The sequence below is a fragment of the Phoxinus phoxinus genome (assembly GCF_949152265.1).
Source record: "Phoxinus phoxinus genome assembly, chromosome: 16".
Taxonomy (NCBI): domain Eukaryota; kingdom Metazoa; phylum Chordata; class Actinopteri; order Cypriniformes; family Leuciscidae; genus Phoxinus; species Phoxinus phoxinus.
The window spans coordinates 22,352,991-22,359,977 of NC_136891.1; the positions used below are offsets into that span (position 1 = coordinate 22,352,991).

The following is a 6,987-nucleotide window of genomic DNA, read 5'->3' on the forward strand; positions in this document are numbered from 1 at the left end:
ATACACACGAACATACTCAAAGACATAATTGACCCTAGTTAGCAGATCTGATGTTCTGTTTGATTCCATTTCTTGAGACAAGCATGCTTAGCATTATGGATTATGTGTCAATCTTTTTAATGTTTTCTCAACCAGTTGGGTTGAGATTTTAATAAAAAAAAATTGTCAATTTTTTTATAAATTATTATTATATTGTTTCTTGTAGCGACAGTTCACTGAAAGTTTTGTATCTTTCCATATCTGTTCAGTTAGAAGAGACATATTCATTTCATTGTCTTCTGAGGGAACGGTTAGCCAACTACATCTGACGGGGCGACTGACGCCGTGCACTGTTAGACTTTGCCGTAATTTTACAGTTACTTACCGCAAAAAAAGCCCAGTAAAATACCACTTATATTATTTACGGTTAACTACTGTAATATGCACTGCATTGTGGGTATTTTGTGTGAAATTTACAGTAACTTACTGTACATGGTAATTTACAGTACTTTACTGTTTACGCAAAAGCAGTAGTGCTACTGTAAATGAAGAAGACAGATTTCTTTAAGTGTGTAGGCTTCTTTTGACAAGGCCTGCCTCTCTGCAGTATATATGAATTGGCATATATGCAAAGCACTATACAGGAAAAAAAAAATAATAATAATAAAAAAAAAATATCAATACATTAATAAATTAAAAAAGGATTTTAAATACAGAAATGTCGGCCCTCTGAAAAGTATAATCATGCATAGTTATATACTAAATATATTAGTTTCACCTTTTAATTTGAATTACTGAAATACATGAACTTTTGCACAATATTGTTGCCTAATCATTGCCTTATAATTCGCGGGATGACTGCACTTGTGTTCATTGTGTACACAATGTGTATTAGGCTACTCATAGGGCTATGCATATTGTATTAATGTGTTAGGCCTATTAAAATGTCATATAAAAATGTTTTATAGTTTTTTCCCCTGTGTTCTGCAGATGAAAATCATGAATCTGCATTCTCAATAAGCAATGCACACGCTGGATGTTTAAAAGTTAAATAAAAAACACGTGGATGGAAGGATTTATTTTAATCCTATATAAATAAGTCATTTTTATATTAGAATTTTCTCAAAAAACTGGTTCCCATACATAGACATTAGACCTTATTTTTTATAATTTTATAAAATTAATATTTTAATTGTTGCTCGCGTGCAAAGCCCGCGCAACAGCCTCGCAGAATGTAAACAGAGGTTTGTGTGTGAGTGTGTCAAGCGCGCGCTTATCAGACGTCCCTGCTGAGAGTGGATCGCCACAGACGCCAGCTGTGAGTTTTTCTGAGGTAAGTAGGCTAATTTAACCTAACAAATTTCTTTTATGTTACTTTTACAGCGTAAACTATTACCAATATCAATTAAATATAGCTAAATGTATGAAGAAAGTAAATAATACAATCTAATAGGCTATTATTACTAAAAGGACAGTCTGAAGGAACTTAGTTTTCCTCAAAAACTGCCGCTTTCATATCCCATTATGTCTGACTGCCTTTTCCAGTCGATGGACCCAATCTAGTATTTACACAAACAATGGTTTTCCGTAATTTTTACGACCAGTTAAGGCATATTTTACTCGTCATTTAAAAAAATACCGTTAATGTGTGTGACGTTAGGCTATTTTGAAGTTACCTAGCGCGTTTTTTTCAAAGGCACTCTCTCGCGCTCTCGCTCCAGGCCGATTCTATGGGAGTGCTATGCACCCTCAAACGGAAGCAAGAGCACCCTCAATTGATACTGTAATAATATTTTGGCGCAACAGATTTGCCAAACGCCCCAGTGTATATTTGTGCTTATTTGTGTTCACGTTCTGGAGAACGGAAAATTAATCCATTTACAACGGGTTTTGCAGCGGTGAGCAGCAGTAGCCAATCACAGATTACCGGTAGTTGTTGGTCTCTTGTCGATTTATGCAGGCTCGCGAATTTCGGGCTCGCGAACAAATGTCCTCTATTGAGGACAATAAAGAATGAATATGAATGTGATATGAATATGAATCCTCTCATTAACAAAGTGTAAACACGATGTAAGAGATGTATTGGACCGACAGCTGCAAACTATTTCTGAAGTGACAGCTAAATTTACATAATAGTATCATACGTGCTGTACATGTTCATAACATATAGTCATTAGCCAATATTCATCGATGAAAAAATAATGTTTCTTTTTTTTCTCTTTTGTCTGTGTCAACAGGAGCTAACTACAGCCCAAAGGCTCTTTTAAGAACCACAGCACTGAGGGTCTTTGGCTTTGTAAGTATATGTTTTGAGTAAATATCAGATGCATTATGTGATAATGGAGCCTTGCAGGCCCTACGCTTTCTTTAATTTATTCATTTAACCATATTAAATGTGTCATATTTTGGGCCCTGGTTTAACGATCTAAACGTATGATAGGGCCCTTTATGTCAAATTTATAAATTAATATAAATTGAGTTATAATAATACAACACAATCAGGAAGAATAAGTTATCAATCAAATTAAATCAGAATCAACAAAATTCATACTTCACAACACTGGAAAAAAGTTGTTTGCAACTTCCGGTTCACTGGGACTTAAATGAGCCTCAGAAGTGGCAGGAATGCATTTAAATTCTTGATAACAGTGTTATGAGATTAAAGTCAGCATTAAAATCAAGATTGACCCTGTTTACTTTGTTAGCGCATATTACTAGTCTTGTGGTGAACCATGAATCCGTGCAAGTTAATACACAGAAAAAAATAGTTTGCCGTTGTAATCTATAATCAAAGTCTGAAAAGTTACTTCCGGGTCTGAAATGGCGTTCCTTTTCTGATGATGTAGGCTTGACGGCTTGGGTTGGAAAACGCTTAACCACTCCCCTCAAACCGTTAGTCTGCTTTGAGCGAGAGATGGAGAGGAGGAGCGCTGAAGTAAAACCCTGCCCTCTGTTCAATATTCTGTTTCACTGGGAAATACGTCACAACACTGGAGACAAGTCATTTGCAACTTCCGGTTCACGAGTACTTTAATGTTTTAAATAGAAGGTTTTGATTATAAAAATATAAAATGATTTAAATAATACTTTAAAGGGTTAGTTCATCCAAAATTGATAATTCTGTCAGTAATTAATCACCCTCATGTTGTTCCAACCATGTAAGTCTTTCGTTCATCTTCCGAACACAATTTAGGATATTTTTGATGAAATCTGAGAGCTGTCTCACTCCACCATAGGCTTTCAGAGGGAATGAATCTTGCTGGCCCAGAAAAGTTATTAAAGAGATCGTTAATATATTCCAAGTGACTACAGTGGCTCAATCTTAAATTTATCAAGCGACGAGAATATTTTTTGTTTGCAAAAAAAACACAAAAATAACAACTTTATTCCACTATTAATTTCCTTCTCTCTGGGCCTCGAGTGAGTTCACTAGTATAACTGTGCAGCGCGTCTGTGTTAGAGGGCCGCTTTTAAAGATGACTACTGTATGTGTTAATATGAAAATGTAAGACCTGTGTTTGTTTTAAGATTCTTTTTAAGGATCAACCCTGAAGAGGTTGTGCACGGCCAAAGTTGGCACAAGTCGAAAGACAGGAGGTGTTGTAAAGAGAAAGGTGACTGCCATCAACTCCCGGGTAGCAACGTTTCTGCAGAGGCTCACCAAAATTGAGTGGAGAACATCAAATTAGGTAAGTTTCTTATGCAGTGCTGGACTGGTACAAAAAATTGGCCCGGACAGGCCACCACAATCAGTCAGACACCAACACCAGTACACAATTTTTGCAGTTCCATTAAATATTTGTCCCTGCTGTTCTCAGGGTGTCCGTGAATCCTTTAAAGGACAACTCCGGTGAAAAATGAACCTAGGGGTAATTAACACATGGTTACCGAGTAGATCGTTCTCTGGGATGCGTTTTCATGATAATCGAATGTAAAGAGTTTTATCTCTAAAAACAGATTAGCTTATAACGCTAGTATATGGGGCAGAGAGTAAGTTTAAGTAAATCGCTAGTTAATACCACTAACAAGGCTCAAAATAGCCTCACACTACCACGGTAGCATAATGAGGGTCCTTACATGCAAACCGAAGCATTGAGAACTTTGTAAGTGTACAAACAGTTTAATAAGAAGATACTTTATAAAGACAGTACAATACGCGTATTCAGACACAGCCATCTTGGAAAACAGTCTCGACAAGTCGAGCAACGATTGCCATGCTAAGTGATTTGAACTGTGACTTGGAATCTTCTGTTGTTTCCGGAAGAAAGCACTGAACGCAACAGAGAAAATAAATAAATACAAATAATAATACAAAAATGAACAAGTCACAGTTCATATCACTTAGCACAGTGTTCGTTGCTCGACTTGTTGAGACTGTTTTCCAAGATGTCTGTGTCTGAATACGTGTAATGTACTGTCTTTATTAAGTATCTTCTTATTAAACTGTTTGTACACTTACAAAGTTCTCAATGCTTCGGTTTGCATGTAAGGACCCTCATTATGCTACCGTGGTAGTGTGAGGCTATTTTGAGCCTTGTTAGTGGTATTAACTAGCGATTTACTTAAACTTACTCTCTGCCCCATATACTAGCGTTATAAGCTAATCTGTTTTTAGAGATAAAACTCTTTACATTCGATTATCATGAAAACGCATCCCAGAGAACGATCTACTCTGTAACCATGTGCTAATTACCCCTAGGTTTATTTTTCACCGGAGTTTTCTTTTATAGGAACACTCCACCGTTTTTTTAAAATAGGGCTTATTCACCGTCTTTCCTACATTTAGATAGGTGGGCAAATGCATTTGTCTCAGTGCATGCATTGTTTTAGTTTGACAGGGTCGGCGCTTGCTTAGCTTAGCATAATGAATGAAATCCTTTGTTGCCAGCTAGCATGTACTGAGTAAAAGTGATAAAAAATAAAACACCTAATTACTACTGCGTATTCACAAGTACAAATAGCGATGCAGATTAAGACTAGGTGATTTCCAAGGCAAATATTGACTTGGGACTATATCACGGTGAAGCACAGGCGAAGCACTGCTACTTGGGCGCAGAGATATCACGCAACACATGAAATCTGTCAACTTACCGGCGTGACCTGCACCGAGTATCTTCGCTTTTGGATTGTGTTGAGTTTATTTCAGTCGGCATAGGTTGGCATATTCCCCCACACTCACACCACCAGTTTGTGTTGGCTCTCATCCTCACGTCCTCAGGTTGTTGAGCGATCGCAACCTCCTCCTCCTGTTGTTCTATTTCCAAAGCACGCAGCTCCTCTTCTGAAAACTCTGGTTCATAGAGGTATGGTTCTGGATCTTGACTGTCTGAGAAGTCACCCTCTTCGTCTCTCACAAAATCAGCCATGTTCATCGCCATTTACTATGTCTACTGTAGTAAAAATAGCCAGCTACTATTATGTTGACTGGGATTTCATGTGTTGCGTGATATCTCTGCACTCAAGTAGCAGTGCTTCGCCTGTGCTTCACCCTAATATAGTCCCAAGTCAAAATCTGTCTAGGAAATCGCCTAGTCTTAATCTGCATTGCTATTTGTACTCGTTGTGAATACGCAGGCCACAAGAAGTAATTAGGTGTTTTTTTATATCACTTTTACTCAGAACATGCTAGCTGGCAACAAAAGATTCCATTCATTATGCTAAGCTAAGCTAGTGGCGACCCTGCCAAACTAAAACAACGCATGCACTGAGACAAAAGTCTAAATTTAAAGGTGCTCTAAGCGATGTCACGCATTTTTTAGGCCAAACATTTTTTTGTCACATACAGCAAATATCTCCTCACTATCCGCTAGCTGCCTGTCTCCTGAACACACTCTAAAAAAACGCGGTCTCTGTAGACACCCCAGGCTCCACAAACAGCAACAAAAACAAACTGGACTAACCCGCACCACAACATAACAAACAGTGTTCCAGCCAATAACCGACAAGAAGGATTTGGGGGTGGGGTTTGGGTTGTTAGTGCGCGGATGAGGAGGAGGGAGGGTCTAGCTAGCCTCCGTTTTGTTTGGCAATAGTTCGAACGTCAAAAAGAAGTGACGTCACCCAGGATCGCTTAGAGAACCTTTAAGAAAGACGGTGATTAAGCTCATATTACATGTGCGGTGCTACCAAATCTGGTGCTGGTGCTACAATCTGTAGAACTTGCTGTTTGAGTGTGTTATGTCCAAGGATGTATTTTTTATTTATTTATTTTTTTAAATTTATTTTCCCCTTTCTCCCTGTTTCTCTCTCTCTACTTTCCATAAGCAGAAAGGAATTGCTGCCACCTGACGCCAATGATCGGGTGTAAATCTGCTGTGATTGGAGGAGAGGAAGCTTTGGGGGCAAAAGCAGCACCATTCCTCAGATCAGTTATTTATTTGTAAACTTTTGTTGTATTGTTCTTTATCATACAAATGTATATTGTTATTTTTTTGGGATTAGTAGAGAGGTGGGTGCCATTTCCTTTTGATTTAATTTCCTCTTGTTTTAGCTGAGAACTCTTAGTGTATTTTGTATTTGATTTAAGAAAAAAAAAATGTGTATTGTCATGATCTGCTTTTATTTGTTATGCATGAATTTCTCTTTTAAATGTTGCATCACAATAAGTAAATTGAATGTAATTAATTGTGATAGTAAATAATAAATATGCTGATGTACATGAACTCAAGTAACTTTTTTGGAATTTATTCAATTCAATAGCATTAATAGTGTAAAATAAATGAAAAATAAGTTGCAGTAAGGGTATTGTACTGTAAAATGAAACTGCGGTAAGGGCATCATACTGTAAAATGAAATTGCAGTAAGGCATCTTACTGTAAAATGAAATTGCAGTAAGGAAATCATACTGTAAAATGAAATTGCGGTAAGGGTATCTTACTGTAAAATGAAATTGCGGTAAGGGTATCTTACTGTAAAATGAAATTGCGGTAAGGGTATCTTACTGTAAAATGAAATTGCGGTAAGGGTATCATACCGTAAAACACATTTACAGGTAAGCTACTGTAAAGT

At 37.2% G+C, this 6,987-nt stretch overlaps 1 long non-coding RNA gene across 1 annotated transcript; it reads left to right on the forward strand.

The window, feature by feature from the left end:
- Positions 1 to 356: 356 nt before the first annotated feature.
- On the forward strand, positions 357 to 6,736 carry LOC306983615. The gene is made up of 4 exons (XR_013794398.1): positions 357 to 1,312; positions 2,217 to 2,275; positions 3,508 to 3,668; positions 6,247 to 6,736. It is a non-coding gene; the product is annotated as an uncharacterized lncRNA (long non-coding RNA).
- The last annotated feature ends 251 nt before the right edge of the window (positions 6,737 to 6,987 follow it).